Raw genomic sequence first — 20,936 nt, 5'->3', positions numbered from 1 at the left:
GAGAGGACTTAAAAATAAAATCTTGAAAAAAAATGTGTTGTTTCTCTGAAATTCAAATTTAACCGGGTGCGCTGTATTTTTATTTGCGAAATCTGACATCTCTATCTCTGCAGGAAGCCCAAGGTGAGTGCAGGCCTCATTTTAAGTACTTCCCCATGCCCTTAGATGACCAGAAGAGAAGTTTATTTACATCTCATTATCCCTGCCTCAGGTGGGGAGAAACCACAGGGCTCCAGGGAGTAAGACAGGAGGGCCTGGCCTCACCCCAAACTAGGCTCGGTTCCACCTGACCAGCCTGCTGCAAGAGGGATGGGATTGGGGGCTGCTTTTCTCAGAGCTAAGGACAGCCTCCGTCCTCTAAGTAACTATTACACACCATTCTTCCTGACATGCATGTTATTTAGGGTGAAGTTACTCTTGCCTGAAATTTACTTTAAAATGCCTTAAAAAAATATACTGCATTTATGGATGGATAGAGGAAGGGATACATAGATGGATACATGGTAAAGCAAAATAAAAAGTTAGTGGTAGGGGGGCGCCTGGGTGGCTCAGTTGGTTAACATGACCGACTGAAACCTTTGGCTCAGGTCATGATCTCAGCGTCCTGGGATCGAGGCCCGCGTCAGGCTCCCTGCTCGGTGGGAAGCCTGCTTCTCCCTCGCCCGCTCCCCCTGCTTGTGTTCCCTCTCTCGCTGTGTCTCTGTCAAATAAATAAATAAAATCTTTAAAAGAAAAATGCTGCAAAAAATTAAATTAAAACAAATTTTAAAAATCCCGCTCGTTACAGAAAATCTCTAATCTCACAACTCAGCGATATTTTGTTGTATTTCCCTCCTGCCTTTTCCTGTGCCTTTGTTGTTTTACAGAATCGAGATCATTCCAGCTACATTCCTTCCTTCCTGCTTTTATCACACACCAACCACGGTCAGAAGTTTGTATTTATCGTGGGCCAGGCACTTACCCAGACTTACCTCATTTAATCCTCAATGTCGTAGTGAAGCATCTCCCGTGTCAACGAACCCGGTCCACGAGCGTCATTTGCAATGATGACGGGGTATTCCGTCGCACAGAATTCTCTCACTGTTCTTGGAAGTTTAGGCTATGTCCCATTTTTTTAGCATTATAGGTACAGTTTCTGGAACACCCTCGGGCAGAAGTCTTGTTGCTCATCCATTGTCCCCCTTCCCTCGGGATGGCTTCCTAGCCTGAGCATTTCTCTGGCTCCATCTCCCCTTAAAGGCATTTTGATGTCCTTTCTGGGCTACGTCTTGGGGCCCCTTTGGGGCTGGAAGACTTGCTCCCAGGCTGGGCCCTGGAACCCAGGGCGGGTAGGGCTTCACCCAGGTGCCCACAGCGAGTCAGCGCCCTGTGAGTACGGCTCCAAGTATCTCTATCTACTCTCTATCTTACTGGAGAGGGGCTTGTTGGGGGAATGGGGGTCAGGTGTCTGGAGGCCCGTGGGAGTCTGAGCTTAGAGGACATCTTCTGGAATCGGGGCTGGCGGGACATCTAGAAAGAGGGCATTCATCAGCAAAGAGCCCTAGAAGCGGGAAGAGGTCTTTTCAATTTGTTTTTATAGTTGAATGTGTCATTTAAATTCCATTTCTGGGGGGCGCCTGTCTGGCTCAGTTGCTAGAACATGTGACGCTTAATCTCAGGGTCATGAGTTCGAGCCCCATGTTGGGCCTGGAGCCTACTTAAAAAAAAAAACAACAAATTCCATTTCTGTCTAGAGTATCACCACTTTCCAACATTTAGAAGATATTTCCCTCCTGTTTCTCTAGCTCTGTGTTACACCTGGAGTTTAAACTCGGGCCGCTGCTCGAGGCTGGGCACAGGCAGGGAGATTTGAGGATGGGGAGCCTTGGGGACCACTCTTCCTTCCGCTCTGCCTTTTTGGGGAGGTGTGAGGTCCTGGAGAGCAAGGCGCCTGGGCTGGGTGACCCTGGGCACATCAGTTCTCTCCTGCTAGCCTCAGTTTCCCCATTTGTAAAGCAAAGGCAGTGCCTTCTCTTCCTGTGGGCGGTCTGACAGGGTGTGCGGCCCAGGGCCAGACACACAGTAGGCCCTCGGGTCACGAGTGGGATTGGCCGCCTTCTCTCACCGCCCCCTTGGGGAGGTCGCCTTGACTCGCAGACTTGGCTCTGTTCCATCTCACTCAGCTCTCCTCCCTGGAGCCCTGGAGTGGAATGTTTTCTCTTCCCTCCTCCTCCTCCTTTTCCTGTGCACTGTCTGTGGGACTCCTCCAGTGTCCCGGGCTCCCCAGGGGAGGCCTGAGCCCTCTCTCAGCCCGGCTCCTGCCCCGTAGCCCACCAGGCTGTTTCCAATTTGGACGCCATGCATCTTGCCCCTTCAGATCACAGCCGCCTCTTTGATGGAACTAATGATGATCTAGGACTCCAGGGCCCCGGACCTCCCCAAACTGAGATAAATCCTGCTTCTTTGCAGACAAGGGGCCTCCAGCCCCGCAGCTGACGCCCCTCCTCCAGGCTGGACTGGGAGGGGAGGTGTCTCTGGGAGCCCCCTCCTGGAGGGCTGTGTGGGCCTCCGTGGGACCCAGGGAGACAGGAAGAGAGGGATTTCTCCAAGGCTCAAAGAGGGGTCCCCCCACTGGGTGGGGGGGAGGGAGTTGGCAGGTCTGCAAAAGAGCCAAGTGCAACACGTCCACGCTGCCCCTCAGCTACCCTGGGATTCATTGGGATTGACTGGTCACTCTTGAGCACGTTGTGCCTCTGAGCCAGTCCACCGGGTGGGGGAAGCGGTGGGCACCATGTTTCCAGAGGTTGGAGGGCTTGCGGAAGAGCCAGCAGTGAGGGGAGCGGAGGGGCAGAACCTTCTGATTTCTGGCCTCAAAGCCAGCACCCCCTTTCTTCTCAGCATCCCAATGCTGCCCCTCCACGTTCTTTCACTTCCTCCTCCTTCACCCCCTGCCGCTGGCTGCCTGGATTCCACCTCAGATGTATCCATGTAAAAACTCAAAATTCATTCAGGTTTAACTAAAGAATGTTGGGTGTCACTTCCCCCCAGCAAAAGGCTCCATCAAACCACTGTACTTGAACATCAGAAACACGAGTGGCTCTCAAATGGGGAAGCAAGAGCTCACCTGGCTCCTCCCTCAGGGGTTGAACTCCCAAAGGGACACCTGGCCTTGCTCCTCAGCCTTCTGCGTGGGTGGCTTCAGAGACCCCAACAGCCTGGGCCCCTGCCTATCTACCCTGACCCGTGTGACCGGAAGTTCTGAGCCCTGTAGCTTCTTAGAAGAGGCCTCCACCCAGACTGGTGGTGACCCTTTGCAGGGGCCTGGGGAAGGGATGAAGGTTAAGGGAGGAGAGTGTGGAAGCTCTACCCAGGGTGCTTTGTGGGGGGCCAAGCCTGCCTTGTCCAGCTCTGCCACTCTGAGCAGCTTCTGCCTGGAATCCCGCCCTGGAAGCCCTCTCATCTTTCCAGGTAAGGGACGTGTGGTCCCATTCTCCTCTGGACTGGGAACCCTGGGGGACAGGGGCTGTTACTGCTTGTCCTTGAGGCCAGCCCTTTGCTCAGGTGCCCAATAAATGTTTGTAGTGTGGAGCTCGGTGCCCAGCATGCTGTTCAGTCATCCGTCAGACAGCCATGGCCCCCGGAGAGTGGGCTCTGGGGGAGGTGGCCTGGTGATGCGGTGGGGGTCGTGCAGAAGCGTCATGGGGGCGCTCGGAGGTCTTCCTGCCACGCGGGCTAGCCCACACACGGACCCTCGATCCTCGACCTTGGCTTTGCAGAAGGTCCCTGGGCTGTGGCTTCTCACCCCGGGACGGCCGCCAGTGCACCCGGAGGAGGAGGCGTCTGCAGTCTGTGCCCATCACCTGAGCAGCACCGGGCGGGGAGGGTAACAATTATTGGGAGAGGTTTGGAAAAAAAAAAAAAAAAATCATTATCAAATAACTACAGCTTGAAAAAGTTGGCGGGCGGGACGGAAAACGCGGCCTGGATCGCGCCGGGGCGGCCGCCGCCGCTCGCACGCGCCCCGCGGTAGCCAAAAATGGAAGGAAGCACATCTGCAACGCATTTGTGTGATGTTCACTTTTGAGACCGCGCGGCTGGATGGAGGCGGTGAGTTCACGCGAAAGGAAAAACTCTTTAAGAGCGCTCTCCTTCGGGGACCTGTCGGGCGCGGGCGGCCGCGGGGCTCGGGCGGCGGGAAAGGGCGCCCCCTGCCTGGCGCGGGCGGAGCGGGGACGCGCGCGGGGTGGGGGCGGGGGCACCTTCTCCGAGCCTCAGTTTCCCCGTCTGGACAACGAGGGGGCTGGTTTTTCAGGGCTTTTCCACTGGGGGATGCTCCAAGAGTCTCTTCTTGTCATTGGTGGTTCTCTACGCGTCCCTGATGGAGAGAGAGGGACCGGCCCTTGGGTGGGGAACGGGAGGAGCCCTTCTCATGTCCTGCGGGTTGCTGGGCTGCTGTCATTGCATTCCCAGCCCTGTCTCTACATTCCAGAGCCAATGACGTCTTCTGGGTGAGCGTTTGTCTCCTGAGCTGGGCCAGATCCACCTTCCCGGGCAGTCACTGCTCAGTTGGTGCAGGGGAATGCAAGGGGCCTTCGGTTCTCAGGGTTAGGGGTGAGCTGCCCCCTCCAAACTTCTCCTTCCCAGCCATTCTCACCTCTGGGGTCTTCAACACACCCCCCCTCCCTCGGGCCCCAAACAGCCCTGTCTCCCCTAAAGCCCCTTTGTCCTGATACCTGCCACCTGTCCACCTTCCCCCTGGGGATTTCCTTCTCCAATGGTCCAGCCCTCAGCATCCCCCCTCCCCTGGCGCTTTCGGGGTGCCCCAAGCTTCCCCAGCCTCACATCCCGGGAGGGTCCTGCCTGACTCCAGGGTAAAAGCACATTGCAGGCTGACTCAGGCTTCCAGGGAGCTTCTGAGCTTCTCAAAGTTAAAGGGGAGGCAGGCTGGGGGGAAAGATGCAGGAGTGAAATGCAGGGACTCTCTTCCCTGGGGATCCCCTACACACACACACACACACACACACACAGTACCCCACTTTGCCCAGGAGAGGCACAGCCGGGAGCAATCTCAAGGCCCAGGATTTCTGCCCATAATATTATGTCCCTTGCAGCCGGGGCCCACGAGGAGACAGAAAGCACTGGGAAAATATTGTTAGGTGGAGCCAAAAGCAGATAGCACCTTTGCACAGATCACGGTCAAGTGTGCACTTAAACACGTTAAAGATGGTAAGTGTTGTGTTATGTGTATTTTACCACAATTAGAAAACAATTTAAAAAAGAAGCAGAGCAAGGACTTGAACTCAGGTCATTTGGCCCCAGAGTCTGGGCTCTTATCTCTGTCCTAGACTGCATACCTAGAAGAAGGGCGATAAATATTTGTTGAAGGAATGAATGGGGAATGAATGAGTAATTTCAGAGGCTTGCACATATGTCAGTTTCCCCTCCACTCCCTGGTGCCTCGGTGTCCCCGTGTTACCCACAGCCCGGGACACCTTCGGGGCAGCGCTGCCCAGCCTGGTTGTGGGGAGGGGAGGCAGCCAGGCAGCCAGGCACCGGGGACGGCCACGGGGACGGCCACTTGGGGCTCTCACATTTTCTCCTTCCTCCTCAGTGTTGCTTTTTCCTGTACACCTCACCTCTAACGTGACCATGACCAGAGGCAGTGTCTGAGAGATTGCTCGACCCTCTTCAGCGCCCACTTCCTTCCTAGATCTCAGTCCGGCGGGTGAGTAGGGTTGGTGGGATTCCATTTAGACCATTCCCCTGGGTTTTGTGGCATCTCAGCTAAAGTCTGGGATCCAAGAGTCTGCTTCTCTGAGCCTCACCTGGCTGTAGGAGTCGGTTTCTGGATAACAGGTAAGAGAGTCTCTTTTGCCATCACTGGTCAGAGTTTGGTCAACCCAGCCCCAGGCCGTGCCTCAGTGCTGGGTGCTGTAGGAGCATTTCTCCTGGTTGAACCCAAGGCATCTCTCCCTCTCTTCATTCACTGCATCTGCTCCTTACCTGGCCCAGACATGGCACAGGTTGAGAGGATTGGACAGAGAAGTTCAGGGTTAGCCAGACCTGGGTCAGCTTTGAACTTGGACCCCGGACAGACCCAGAGGGATGATCAGGGGGCTTGGAAGCTGGCTGGCTTACAGGTGATTGGTGATCACAAGTCCCGACCCTCGCCCTCCCAGGGTGAGAGAAATGTTTAGTCAGGAGGTAGTCCCTCAAGTGGATGGATGGACATCTAGGGGCAGGAGCAGATAGGAGGAGGGACCAGCAGCCTGGCAGCCATGAGTGAAGCAGAGGTTAGGGCTCTGGGGTCTGGGCAGGGTGGGGATGAGCAGATGTGGAGAGGGTCCCAGACGGCCAAGTGTTCTGAGCAGATTGACAAGGGCAAGGTGGGGCCCAGGGTGATGTGGGGCCCAGGGCCCGGGGCTAGGCTATAACTTCGAGACCCCCCGGGAGGATGTAAGACACTTTTTAGGACTGGATACCCGGTCAGACAGAGCTCACACCATGGGGCATCAAGAGCTCTTTGCTAGAAGACTGCTGGGAAGTGGAAGGAGGGGGAAGGGCGGATTTCTGTCGCGGATTCTCTTACTTTGCATTCATCATGAATAACCCAGAGCTCCCGGTTCAGGGGCCAAAGCAAGCCGCTCAGCCCAGTAGACCCAACCATGTCTCAGTTATCCACCTAGTGGATTATTTGCAAACCCCTGCCTTTTCCCCGCAGTTGGAAGGAGCTCAGGGCAAGCTGAATCACTTCCACCTGCCTCAGCTGGCCCTGTCTGGAAGATGCAACCTGACTCTGGCAGGACAGCTGGACATGCCTTTGACATTGACTGTGAGGGGCCCACTTGTCCCATCCAGTGTGGACCCAGGGCCCACCTGGGCTTGCTTTTCCCCTCCTCGCTTTTCCCAAGAGGCTGGTTCTGGCACCAACTGTCACCAAATGGTAAACAGCTCAGCACAACCCTCCCCCCCACCAAGAAGCTTAAGATAAGAGACACCCCTACAGGGAAGGAAGAAAAAAACCTAACAGGAAGCCAAGTGGGTAAACCGTTACTGCATCAATGTGAGTGTTGTGTCTCTGTCCCAGGCGAGAGACACTGTGCCTTTGGCTCCCAGGCTGGGGCGGTGGGGAGTCACAGGGGAGAGATCTCTGTGCACCTGGGTAGGGGGCGGGGGGGGGGGGACCAGGGAGTGGAGTCACCAAGTCAAGCCCTTCCTCTCCTGAGCCTCTGGGTCCTGCCAGAGTCCCTCTGCAGGGTCACTTCTGAGAGGCCTCCTGAGGGGGAGGCAGTCGGGAGGCAAAGTGACCAGGAGCAGGGACCCTGAGGCCGGACAGGCCCACCCTGATGTTGCTGAGCATCCTTGGGAAGTCACTTGGCCCTCTTGAGTGCCCTTCTTGAGACCCTTCTGAAGGTACCCCCTGAACCACGTCCTGGGGATATTGAGGGAAGTGACTGACATGATTAATGCAGGTGAGGTGCCAGAGCCCACCAGTGTCGGCCACACCGTGAGTGCCCTGTAAAGGGTCCCCACTCTTCTTTCCAGCCGTGGCTGACTACTGCTGTCTGCCGGAGACGGGCTGGTTGGTGCCTGTTGCAGGTCTGGAACCTGGGGGGAGAAAACGCCCTCAACCATCCAGAGCTGGGGAAGCCCCCTACCCCCACCCTGAGCACCATCTTATCGCAGAGACAGAGAAAGAGGGAGACAGCGAGGTAGACAGAGACAGAGAGGTCTTAATCCTAGCTTGAGAAATATGAATCAAGCACCTTTTTTTTAAAAGATTTTATTTGTTTATTTGAGAAAGAGAGAGCATGAGCGGGGTGTGGGGGGCAGAGGGAGAGGGAGAAGCAGGCTTCCCGCTGAGCAGGGAGCCCGATGCGGGGCTCGATCCCAGGACCCCGGGATCATGACCTGAGCTGAAGGCAGACGCTTAACCGACTGAGCCTCCCAGGTGTACCTGAATCAAGCACTTTTAATTCAATGCACCCACCATTGATTAAGCACCCTATGTGCATGGGCTGGGAGCTTGAAAGATGGCAGAGTTGCGGGGACACCGTGTGTCCTCAGCGGCTCACTGTCTGGTGGGGGATCTGGAAACTACAGGCTGTGCTGGGGTCAGGGAGAACAGAGGAGAGCCGAGCATGGGTCGGCGGGGGAAGGTGACAGAAAGGAGGGTCCCTGGGCCCGGGACCCGGTCACCGGGTTGCATACATGACCCTGACAGCAAGTTGGCCTCCCCTGGAGGTGAAGGAATGAAGTGCAGGCCAGTGACTCTGCTCGGCCTGGGAAGGGGCGTCCAGGCCTCTCTCTCCCCACCCTCTGCCCTCCTCCCATGCTCCCTGGAGTCGCCCCACACTGCCTCCATCCCCTCTTCCCGCCCATGCCTCTTCTGTCCCCCAAACTGCGGGAATGTGCACCCCTGTGGCAGAAGAAGTGGGGGGTGGGCCGTGGGGGGGGCGGGGCCAGCCGGGTCTCCCAATGCGGGGTCCCACCTCCTAGGAACCCTGAAGAGCTGCTTCCAAGCCCCTCGGCTGCCGCGACAGCACCCACTCACCCATCTCTCCCCCATTCTGTCCCTTCGCCCTCCGGTACTCACCTCTGAGCGCCCGCCCGGGAACCCCGCTGCCCCTAACACTCCTGCCTGGACGTCCCCAGGACAGGCCCAACTCCCCATGTTCCCAGCTCAACTCTGCCTGTCTCTCCTCTCCAGAAACGCCGCCACCGTCCACCCCGCTGCTCAGGCCGGAGACACCTCCCTCCCTCCCTCTCGCCTTCGGCTCCCCATTGGACATCACATGGTGTGGGTTCCAGCTCCAAGGTGCACCCCCTATCAGCACGGCCACCACCCCGGTCTCCGCTGCCACGGCCCACGTCTCTCCCTGCTGAGAACTTCCTAACGGCTTTCAATGAGATTTAAGATAAAATCTGAGTTCTGTGCCACAGCCCACAAGGCCTCCTCCATGATCAGTCTTATGTCTCCCTAGACCGGAGGCTCCATGATGGCAGGACGGGGCCACTTCTACTCACTTGGCAGTTCATACTGCCTGGCACATGATGGGCACCCAGTAAATATTTGTGGATCTAACTCATTGACTGACACGCTCACTTGTGTTCTCCCTCTACGGCTGTTCATCCAGGCCCTCCCCCGTGCCGTGTCCTGCACTGGTTTGGGGAAACAGGGTAATGGGGAGAATCAGAGGCCCTTCCTTGGCCTGCTGGTGTGCCCAGGCTGGGGAATGGGTGACACAGAGTACCAAGCCCAGGACACAGGGCTCCGTCCTCCAGAATCGCCCTTCCTTACAGGCTGCGGCCGTCTGGTCCTCTGTGAGTCAGGCCAGTATGGGCTTAGGGTCAGGGATCGGGGAGCGCTCATGGGGCTCCCGGAGGGTGTCGGAGAGAATCCCAGCCCTCTGCCATTGCCCCGAGCTGGACGCATTGCAGAAGCTTCTCCATGCCCTTTTCATAGGACCCTCGCATGACCACCTCACTCGCTGGCTGCCATCACCACGGCCGTGACGTAGATGAAGGAGCCAAGGTTCAGACAGGGCAGGTGACTTGTCTAAGGTCACACAGGTAGCAGCTGCAGGAACCAGAGGTATCGAGCATTTTCTGCATGCCATGCCTGGTTCTCAGCATCCTAAGTAAACTTTTATATGGAAGGCTCACATACTAACCCTGGGAGGTACATTGGGTCATTTCTAGGCGGGTAGCTGGAAGCCTGTTTTCACACAAGCCTGAACACCGCATCTCCTGCAGTCCATTCCGATGAGAGCTTCGTCGACGTGTCTGTTTTTCATTGCAAGCTTCCAGAAGGTGGTGGTGACAGTCTGAGGACCTTCTCTGAGGCCTGTTCTGTGAGAGATGACCCGGTGTCACAGAGAGATCTGGACCAGGAGTCACCAAGCCTGAATTCTAGGGAGGCCCGAGACACAGGCTATACGCTTGGGACAACAGCTTCTGACATCCCAGGGCCCTGTCCCTGACCAGCGGGGTGGTCTTAGCTTCAGTGTCCCTGTCCTTAACCTGGGAACAGTAACAATACTCACCCAACTGTGCTGTTGGGTAATGATAATGTACATGTTGTTGGGGGTCTGGGGAGGCCCATAAATACAACCTCTTCCCCTCCCAAGCTCAGAACCCGGTTGACACAGTTGCAGGAGTTGGACCTCTCTGTGGGTGGCCGATTAGCAAGGAGCATGCCCAGAAGGGACTAAGCTGGGCACAGTCACTTTCTTCTCCAAACTCCACCAATCCGTGGAGTCCATTCTCCTTGGGAAGAAGTTAGGTCACTGGAGTGGATAGGTTTTCCTTTTTTGGTTAAGCTTGTCCCATTTGGGTTCTGTCACTTGCATCCAGAAATCCCACCTGCTGTCCCCTTGGAAAGTTCTGGAAGGTAAGTGCCACGAGAATGGGGACTTTGCATTGTTCTCTGCTGTCACTTCAGTGTCTACAACAATGCGGACCTTATGAGAGGTGCTCAAATAAACATGTGCTTCATGGATGGTTTCCATCGCTCCGGTGGCCCCATCAGGGCAAGATGGCAGGTCCTGAATGATGCCACCTGCCTTTGTTTCATCTCCTACCACCCCTCCCCTCCCCACTTTCTTCTTTCCTTCTGCAGCCTGGCCCTGAGCTAGCATTCTGGCATGCAAAAATTAGGCCCAGCCCAAGGGCCTTGCCTTCCCAGAGCTCGGATTCTGGGTGGGCCAGTGGGATGGAATTCATATGCCCACACGAGAAGTCAGATTATAAACGTACCCTTGAGGCACAGACCCAACAGGTTGGGGCTTGGAGACGGAGAGAATTTAAGGTGAGCTTCTAGACAAGTCTCTTCTGCTCTGTGGGCCCAAATCCCTGCCTCGTGGACTTGGGTTTACAGTGAAAAGGAACAGGGCGAGGCTCGCGGTCAGCTGGGAATACAGTTCAAAAGAGTTGAGGTCTCAGGAGGGGTCTTCAAGGGGCAGAGGTATCTACTGGTGGAGACCCTGAGGCTGATTGTCCAGAAGCCCTGACTGTCCCCTCCTGGGGCTATTCCAGATTCTGGGCCTGCCTGGAATAGCAAGGTCTCCAACTCAGAAGGCTCAAGGAAGCTGGAGATAAGGAGGAGAGGCCTGAGGCCATGGAAGTCCCTCCTGGCCCCTTGGTAGCTCCTTGTGGATCTGGCCCCAGCTCTGTCTTGGCCCATCCAGCCCTGGCTGCCCTCTCTGGTTTGTTAGCTGTGGGATTGTCAGAGGATGAAATGAAGATCCCCAGCCTGAGTGATTGCAGGAATTCATTACACACTTGACTATTTTTTTCTAACACCTACTAATGTCCTTCATGTTGGGCTCAAAGTTCTGGACCGCTCCCTTCTTACAAAATATTCAGGGATGGGGGGGAGATGGGGGAATGTTCCGGGATTCCTCTGGCAGGAGCCAGCCACCAGCAGGCAGGTGGGGAAGACCCAGGGGGGGTCTGTGCGGGGTGGGAGGTGGGGAGCGGCTGAGGGGGATTGGGAGATAGGAGTGGGCTGGGGAGGTCAGGGTTCACTTTTCCCTGAAAACAGCCCTGGGTTAGGAGGCCAAGCTCCTGGCTTTCTTACACAAGTTACTGCCTTTCTTGGAGACTCAGTTCCACCATCTGTAAAAATGGACCTCATTAGTGCTCCCCCGAGGATGGTGGCAAGGTCAGAATGCATCATGGTGTGCGTGCTGATATCTGGGATGGGCGGCAGGCCCCTAACAAGGGCTGGATCTGAGCGGCCGAATCTGTCTGAATCCCCCTGCAGAACTTGGAACAGAAGGCGGTTTTCCTGGCCAGGGTTTCTCTGCCCACTTGGCCAACGTTTCCTTCCCTGGTGTTTCTGGTGAAATTTTACAATTCACAACGCTTTCCACTGCCTGACTCGTCATGAAGCAGGACCTTGTTTGATCCCTGCTGGGGGGGACAGAGGCACAGGAGGGCGCTCCCCACTGGAGTCTGACCAGCTGGCTCCCCATGGGCTATAACTTTGTCCCAGTTTACTCATCCAAAAAATGCAGAGAAGTCAGGCTCCCTGATATGAAAGTAAGATATGTGTGGATCGGGGTGAGGGGAACAACCAGGAAGAACATTCAGAGGCTTTTCTGTTTTGCTCTTGCCCCCCACCATCAGCAGCGACTGCCACGGACCCCCTCAGCAGCCCCACTACTATGGAAGCTCGAAGGAAGGATCTAGAATGCCATGCTTATCCCAGAGGAAGCCAACAGATCCGAAGTGGCTGCCGTAGCCCTTCCCGAGCCCCGATCCAGAAAGCCTGTCATGTCAGAGCTGCTTGAATTCCTGCAGCGTGACCCACCCGGTGACTGAGCCCCTCCGTCCCTCCCCGGCAGGAAATGCTTGATCTGCCCGGCCACGTGGAGGGACAGAAAATCCATGCCTGAATCAGGGAAGCCCTAAGGTGTGAACGTGAGGTTGCACCCTCCCTTTCCCCACACCTGACCGAGAGGAGAAGCAACGGTGGGCATCCTCCCCCAGAACAGTGACGTGCCAAGGGGGGCAGGGGGGTGAGTGGCCCGTGGTCCTTCCTGCTCGCAGGCGGGAAGGGGGTGCGTCATCTGTAGAGGATTTCATAACAATAGTACAATCGATCTAGAGTTTGCTGTGCTCCTTATTATCACTGTGTGTTGGCGAGGCTACATGAGGTCCGTGATAGAACACTCCTCTGCACGGGGGAGGGGCAGCGCCCCCTCCCCTCTCTTGCTGCGCCCTCGGGGCACAGGGCCCTGGGAGGCTGGCAGCTGGTTCTTCTTCGCTCATGCGTGGTGCCCAGGGCTGGCCCTCCTTTCTGATTGGTTTGGCCCCGCACAATGTGGAGGTAGAAATGCACTTGCAGGGGTCAAGGGTCACAGAGAGGTCAAAGTGCCAGTTTAGAAGGCAAAGCCCTTCTCCGCTTAGAACCCTCCCGGCCTTGCCCTAGTGATATTAGAGGGAGGCGGGGGGTCGAGGCCCCTGCAAGCCCTCGTCGACAGAGGCAAGGACTTTGGATTTTGTTACAATCACAGTGGGAAGCTCCGGGAGGGTTCTAGGCAGAGGAGGGCCGTGATCTGATTTATGTTTGGGGAGAACGGGATAATTCAGGAAGCTGAACCCAGCAACGGGCTCCGGTGAGACTTCGGGACGGCGTTCTTTGTTTTTCCATCTACAAGGCTTTTTGGATGTCTGTGTGTGGCAGGCTCCAGGCCAGCACGGGGCTGGGGGGCTGGAGGTTAGCATGAGTGAAACGGAGAGGACCCTGCCTTCAGGGGGCGCAGGGCCTGGTGAGGGGAGACAGACATTAATTTGACCATCGCACCAACATCGACGACGCTGACCAGTGCTGGAAGGAGGTGCGAGTGTCCTGGAGCCTCAAGGGAAGATGTTCTCGAAGGAGGGCTTTTAACAGAGATCTCAGGACGCGGTGAGCTAATCAAGTAGGTGTGCGAAAAGCAGGGCGGGAAGGTTGTCCAGGGGCCCCGAGGCCAAGGGGGACGAGGGGACTTGGAGAAGCTGCAATAGAGCCAATGTGGTTGGGAGTACGATTACAAAAATTTTTTTCTCGTAATGAAAACTTTTAAGATCTACTCTCCTAGCATCTTCCAAATACACAATATGGTATTGTTAACCGTAGCCCCATGCTGTACAAGGCATCCCCGGGACTTCTTTATTTTATGGCTGGGAGCTTCTACTTGTAACCCCCTCGTCTCCAGGAGAGAAAGAAAGCCACAGCCAGGGGGCCCGGCCGGGGTGTGGGGTGAGTCCAGCGGGATCCGTGGACACGGCTCCCCAGTGGGCCCCAGGGTGCGGCCCTCTGGCACGAAGGCGCCAAGAAATACGACTTGTTTCTTCTATGGGCACAGTGACCGCCATCTTTGGTCTTGATAAGTAGATTGTGTTGATTCATGGCTTTGGGCCTCAAGTCCCAAAACCACAGTCTGGCTTGAGATAGGTTACTGGGGAGTAGAGAGATAGCTGGTCAAAATGCCGCCGTGCATCTGCACGCTCTTAATCATGGGAAACCCTGTCGAGTTGGCACGGGGGTTGCCTGGCCTTGCCTGGTTTTTCTGCTTGGCCCCTTGGGTGTGAGCACCTTTGCATGCAAAAAGCACCTGGGGGCAGGAACTCAGGCAGCTGGGCTGGGCCAGGATGTGGAGGCTTCCCACTCCCACGAAGCTCTGAGGAGGTTGTTGCTGGTGTGTGTGTGTGTGTGTGTGTAGTAACAGCTTTACTGAGATATAATTCACGTACCATGCAACTCACCCATTTGAGATGTACAATTTAATGGTTTTGACTATATTCATGGGGTCGTGCGACCATCACCACAATTTTAGAATATTTTTAGCACCCCCAAAAGAAACCCCAAACCCGTTAGCAGTCCCTTCCCCCTTTCCTCCCCTGCCCCAGCCTGTAGCAACCACTAATCTGCCTTCTGTCTCTGTAAATTTGCTTATTCTGGACATTTCGTAAATGGGGTCATCGAGTCTGGCTTCTTCTACTTAGCATCATGTTGATCTAGCATCATGTTGATCTTCTACTTAGCATCATGTTGATCTTTGAGTCTGGCTTCTCCTACTTAGCATCATGTTGACAAGGTTCACCCGTGATATAGTGTGTATCCGCACATCGTTCCTCTGTACTGCCCAATAATAGCGCGTTGCGTGGATAGGCCACATCTTATGCACTTATCACCAGATAGGCATTGGATTCTTGCCCCTTTGGGGCAAGAACGGTGCTGCTATGAACATTTGTGTGCAAGTTTTCATGTGATCAGAGGCTGTCATTCCTCTTCGGGTATCCACCTGGTTGGGGAAGAGCTAGGTCACATGGTAACTCTTTATTTAACCTTTTGGGGAAAACCTAGACTGTTTTCCAAGGCAGCTGCACCCTTTTTCACTCCTACCAGCGGCAAGGGAGAGGTCTGGTGCCCACAGCCTCACCAAGACTCGTTAGAGTCTGCTTCTTTATTACAGCCATCCTACTGGGTATGAGGCGACTTCTCACGGTGGCTCTGATTTACATTCCCCTAGTCATTATGTGGAACATCTTTTCACGTGCTTATCGGTCATTTGTAAGTATTTTTTTTAGAGAAACGTAGATTCTGATCCCTTGCCCATGTATTTCACTGGCTCGTTTCTCTTTTTATTATTGAGTTGTAAGGTTTTTTTTTTTTCAAATATATTCCAGGTAAAGTTCTTTATCAGGTATATGATTTGCAATATGTCGGGCAAGCTGTTGTGATTCCTGGCAACCACCCTCTGTTGGGTGGGATCCTGTTTTTCTTTTCCTGACAACGGAATTCCAACGAGTAAATGTGGAAGGAGCGACGGGCTTGAGAACCACCATTTGGCAAATGCTGGGGTGCCGGAGTCCAGCTCCAGCCGGGGTGGGTCTCTCGTAGGAAGGGACGGCGTCGGCGAATGAGGAGACACAGACAGAGGATCAGGTTGCAAGCATCTCCTCCTGACAGCCTCGGAGGAACTTTATTTATATGTTAGGATATTTTTGTTTTTCCATACTTTCGTAACATGTGATTATGTTTTTTTTTTACAATTGATTGAGATAATCTTAGATCATTTTTTGGATCAAAGACATAGCCTTCTTTCATTTTTCCTTTGTAATGATTAACATGACCTTTATTGATTTCCGCTTATTGACTCTGGCTAAAACTAAAAAACAGTACGCAAAGAGAAAGGTGCTAGACAGAGCATGACCGTCTTGTTATTTTGTTCTATAGAAACTAATTCTTCGTGGAATTAGTTTCATTATGATTGCTTAGATAGGCATAACTAAGATGAGTAGTCACTTTATCATGACACCCCAGAAATATTCCCACAATTATAAAGATTGCCATAAACAAAATGAAAGAGAATAACAGGAGCCAGCTGTGGAGTCTCCTGTTTTCAGGATCGTCCCCCATACTTGGACCTTGTCAAACAGCATGAGTAGCTTGGCTCGCGCCACCGGGGTAGAAATAGTTTCCGGTGAGAATCCTAAACGGGTGTTAAAATTGGTGGGTAGAGTGTATATGAGAAGCGGGACATTTCCAGTTTTAAAGTACCCTCCCCACGGGATACTTACTGGGAAGGGACAATAGCAACTTCACACCGGAGGAACTTGGCAGGCAGCATCTCAATCAAATGGCCAAGGTTAATATCAACCATATTGGGACGAGCTGATGTCGTGTGCCACCTGGTATGATGCAGAAAAATATACGACCCGTCTTTTGTGGCTTTTTTACCCAAAATGCATACCCTGGATTGCATGGCGAGGAGACATCCAAAAAAGCCAAACAGAGGGGTGTTCTAGAAAAAAGTGGCCAGTACGGACACAAAGGTGTCAAGGTCGTGAAAGCCAAAGGTGAGGAACTGTTCTGGATGAAAGGAGACCAGACACTCGTGACAACTGAAAGCAAGGTGACCCTAGGATGAATCCCAGACCAGGAAAAAAGACATTAGGGCAACTATCTGGGAAATGCAAATAAGGTCTATTGATTAGGTAGCAGTATTTTTCGATTTTTATCATATCACTGTGGCCTATGTTGACATTTAGAGAATCTGGATAGAGTAGATGGGGATTCTTTGTACCATCTTTGCAACTTCTTGGAAAGTCTGAAATTATTTCAGAATGAGAAGTTAACAACAAGGACAACAAAATCTTGCTTTCAAAACTCCTTAGGTTCCTGTCGCCTTAGGGAAGAGGCCCAATTTCTTAGCCAGATTGTCGCCAACCTTGCTGGCCTCACTCCAACCCACACAGGGTGGGTCTGCCTGTTACCCCAAAGGCAGCCGGGAGTAGGGGGGCATCCTGGAAGGGTTTCGGCTGGGAAAGGCCATGTGTCAAGTCCATAGCATCTTGGTGGGTGGATTCGACTGGACACGGAGAAGCCAGGGGAGGAGAGAATTTGCAAAAGTCCAAGGGAGAGACAATGAAGACAGAGAGGCCAGACTCCAAAAACATTTGGGAGGTGACATCGGTAGGAATTGGTGATGAGAATATTGTGGAGGGGGGGAGAACCAGTGGGGGAAGCAAGGGTGAGGCCAAGGATAGAGTCCATCTGGGTGGCCGTCCAGCGTGCACAATGTTTCATATTCATTCCTGCAAATGTGTTCTCCGTGCTTCCCCACCTGCTCTGAGCCTAGAAGGCTGACCGCTGTGGATTGCATCCCTCGGCCTCTCTCTGGCTTCCAGGTATGTTCAGCCAATGAGAGAGCAGCAGGGGATTACAGGACAGGCAGAGAGAGAGGATGGGGTATCCCCCCAGTGCCCACTCTTCCAAGTGTGGCAATAGCTGCATTCATCACCCAGCCATGGGGGCTGGGTTGTGTTGCTGCCTCTCGGTGCCCCTCCTAGAGGGAGGGGTAGACTAGCAGCTGATCCTCGGCGCCTCGCCATCCCTCGTCGGTCCTCTTAGCTCTCACCCTTGTCGCTGGAGAAACTATTCAATTTCTTCAATCCCCGCTTTGAGTGCGAGATCTGTTTCTTACCAGGTCCCTAGCAAATATACCCAGTTACCAATGCCTTCTCCGGAGTTTGTCACTGCTCCTGTCATGTCTCCAGCACTATGAATGGCTAGTCCCTGGGGGAAGAGGGAGCTTCCGTGGAGTTCCTCTGTCTCTCTGCTCCAGTCTGTGCTGAGTGGTGGAGGGTGGGCCCTTGACCGGACCAATTAGAGTCCTTCCCTGGGACGTTTCAGTGTGGAGAGATGCAGTCCCTGGTGATGTTAGTGAGTGTTAGAAGCGAATGCGCCTTGGGCCCGCTGGTACTCTGCGCCCCGCGGCTACAGATGATACCCCAAATCCTCCCATGGACTAGGCTCGTTCAAGTTGGTTTCCCATCACTGACAGTCGAAAGCATATGACTAATGTAACTGTTCAACAGGACGGTGGGGTCCTAGTGCAGACGGAGCTCCATACCATACACATCTGTCCCCGGGGGCTCGTACTCTGGAGCCGAAAGCCCCTCTGGGCTGGACGCTGAGATTCAGGAGTCGTCTGCCACAGTAGGGGAACTGAAGCCATCGGGACGGGTGAGCTCTGAAAAGGGACAAATTTGGTACCGAGAGCCCGTCTTCCTCCCAGGTACCTGTTTCCCGTGAGCACTGTTTTCCGCTGCTCGAGCTGCTACAACAGAGGATCGCAGCCCTCACGGCATACTAGGAAAAGCAGACCAGTTAAACCTGTCTCCTTGGAGGTGGGGTCCGGGCATCAGTGGTGTGTCAAGCCTTCCAGGTGATTGTAATGTGTGTAGAGGAATCAGCTGCCCCTGCTGCTTTGGAAGGGGTGCTGAGGGCCTGGTTCCAGGAGGTGGTGGGCGCAGAGAAGATGCAGAGGGCAACATCCTCTGTGCTCGAGGCTCCGGTGCAGGTGAGGGCCTCCGAAGCCTGAAACAGCAATCAGAGAACAATGCAAGGCAGCCTGTAATTAACTGCTACGCCGCGTGCTGCCCACTCTCCGTGCTCTGGAAGCTCCAAGAACAGGGACACCGAGGGGACGGGGAAGCCTACTCTAATCCCACACGGTGCACACTGCCTCAGGCTTACCACGTGTTTCGGGCCCATCTTCTCCCTCTGCGGGTCCTGGGTAGCACGCAGGGTCCACACCTTGATTGCACTGAGCTCGTGGGCGGTCAGACATCTTCCTAACTGTAGAGCGCTGGGTACATGTGAGCTCATGGCCCTTGTCAGCGCACAGGGCGCGGTTGGTGGGTCATAGTGCTGGATGGAAGAGGCCCTTCCTAGGGGTGACCTGAGGACCCGCAGCCCCGCATCCTGCTCCCCTTCAGTGTGACGTGATCACGTGTGCTGCCGCGTGTAGGAGGAGGGTCCGGCCAGCCCTGCATCTTTCCCTGGCACGGCATCGGGGGGCCTGTGGCTTCCAGCGCCCCCCGGAATCTAGATGCTGCCACAGCTCCCGCCCCTGCTCACCTCCCTCCCTTCCTTCCTCCCAGGGCTGAGGTTGATTCAACTTGGCCCTGGAAGGGAGATCTCTTTCCAGAGCTCCCAGTCTGGTGGGGAAGGCAGATCCAACAACCAATGATTACAGGACAGCCTGAGCAGGGCTACTTAGAGACGTACTGATAAGGACTCTGGTCCAGCAGCCTCTCACCCCATGGAACCCCTTCAAGGCCATCCTGCCCATCACGTCTTTTTTTTTTAATTTTTAATTTTATTTTATTTATTTGACAGAGAGAGAGCACAAGCAGGGGGAGAGGGAGAGGGAGAAGCAGGCTCCTTGCTGAGCAGAGAGCCCGGTGCGGGGCTCCATCCTAGCACCCTGGGATCATGACCTGAGCTGAAGGCAAACTCTTAACCGACTGAGCCACCCAGGCGCCCCAACCCATCACGTCTTTGGTGAAGCCCTATCTGGCTCCTCCACGTAGAGGGAGCTGCCCTTCATCCGTCCTCACCCATATGTGTCCTGCTCCCCTCCACTCAGTGTCTCCCCACCTGCTCTGCCATGGTGAACTCACCTTAGGGCTTGCCCCCTGACCCTGGATTCCGTGAGGTCTGCATCTGTGCTCCATTCACTTCTGGGTCCCTGGAAGGCAAGAGGTGCTAGGACCTGGGTTGGATGTGAGGGCGGGTCTGTCCAAAGGGCTGAACATTCATCATTTTAAGAACAGGCACCAAATGCCCCTTAGAAGCGAATCCTCCTTGCTTAGGAAAGGTGATCAGCCTCTCTCCGGGAGGAAATGGGATGACGGGGGCTGGACTGTTCTGCTTTGACAGTAGGCAGGATTTGAGGGGCAGGGGGAGGAAGGAGAAGGGGGGAGGCCAGGGCAGAGATGGCAGAGAGACATCTAGGGAGAAAGATTTTAATGAGGCTCCTATAATTGCAAAGCAGATCTTTCTGCCTCTCCAGCCGTCAATAAGCCTTCTACCCACACGAATGCCTGGTATGAGTGGGTTTGGGGATGGAAACTAAGGAAAAGGGCTTCCATGTCCTGTGTCCAAAGGGGTGCGCTCAACTTCGTCTCAATGCTGCTCAGGAAACGGCTCTTGCTGCCGCGTGCCTTGACGTCCGCACGACAGGCGTCCCTGGCAAACAAATGGAGAGGCTTAAATCTCCAAGATACAAATCACTGTGGGATAGAAGGGGGCCTCGAAGCCAGTCGGTAACTCCAGATTTATTTCCCGGGAAGTATTTTTCCATTGAATTTGCTAAGAAACCCACGGTAGGTGGAGCATGCCCACCAAGCCCCAAGGCCATGCTGCTTTTCCTCTCCCGGCTTTCAGAGCCCAGAGACGTCTGGCTTTTCCCACCCACTCCCTCAGTCACTCAGCAAACGTTCCCTGAGCATCTCCTGTATGCCCAGAGCTGAGTGCCCAGAGCGGACCAGATATGACTGCTGCCCTCCGGGGGTTACCACCCAGTAGGGACACGGACAGATGTGTCCTTGGACAGTTACCGTATAGCGTGGAAGGGCATTGTCAGATGTGGTCCCTGGGGCTCTGGGGGCACTGAGAAGGCACCTAGCCCAGAAGGGGTGGGACTGGAAGCTTCCAGAAAAAGATCATGAGAAGCTGAGTCTGAAAGGATGATAAGGAGTTAGCAGACGTGGTTGGGGGCTGTGGACAGGCAAAGGCACAGAGGGGCGAGCCATGCCCCCATACAAGTGGAGCGGACCTCAGGATCCAAAGCAGCCTCTGCTCAGACTCCCTGAGGAAGCCAGAATGCACCAGAGCCAGGAGTGGGGACCCGAATCCCGCGGCAGAACTGCTGCGGTGGGCTCACTGGAGCTGGTCCCCCCGGGGCTCCCACCCCCGTCACAGCGCTGCCTCCCGCTAGCCACGATGGATTCTACACGGCGGCACCTGCCTCCTGGGCCACCCCTGCCCACCCCGAGTCCCACAGATGTGTGGCTGGTGGAGCCCAGGTCACATGATGAAACCCTTGCTGCGAGGGAGGCGGCTGGGGGCCGGCCGGCCTCCGTGGGAGAAGAGGGAAGGTGCAAGGTCAAAA

The 20,936-nt window shown here is 54.8% G+C and overlaps 2 long non-coding RNA genes across 3 annotated transcripts in view; both read left to right on the top strand.

Annotated features, from left to right (window-relative positions):
• The first annotated feature begins 3,933 nt into the window (after positions 1-3,933).
• Positions 3,934-9,064, top strand: LOC115944857 (uncharacterized). Of its 2 annotated transcripts, none has more exons than XR_014145230.1 (3): positions 3,934-4,086; positions 5,591-5,704; positions 8,690-9,064. It is a non-coding gene; the product is annotated as an uncharacterized LOC115944857 (long non-coding RNA). The 2 variants fall into 2 exon arrangements; XR_004079356.2 differs by lacking the exon at positions 3,934-4,086 and adding an exon at positions 4,265-5,205.
• A 3,520-nt stretch (positions 9,065-12,584) lies between these two features.
• Positions 12,585-20,936, top strand: part of LOC145721393 (uncharacterized) — a 40,675-nt gene continuing 32,323 nt past the window's right edge. Inside the window, exon 1 of the long non-coding RNA XR_014145067.1 lies at positions 12,585-13,409. This is a non-coding gene — a long non-coding RNA (uncharacterized LOC145721393). The remainder of the gene's footprint in view (positions 13,410-20,936) is intronic.

The sequence above is a fragment of the Leptonychotes weddellii genome, chromosome 5 (genome assembly GCF_054177405.1).
Source record: "Leptonychotes weddellii isolate Sample4059 chromosome 5, ASM5417740v2, whole genome shotgun sequence".
In the NCBI taxonomy this organism is placed as follows: domain Eukaryota; kingdom Metazoa; phylum Chordata; class Mammalia; order Carnivora; family Phocidae; genus Leptonychotes; species Leptonychotes weddellii.
This window is presented reverse-complemented; position numbering and strand designations above follow the sequence as displayed.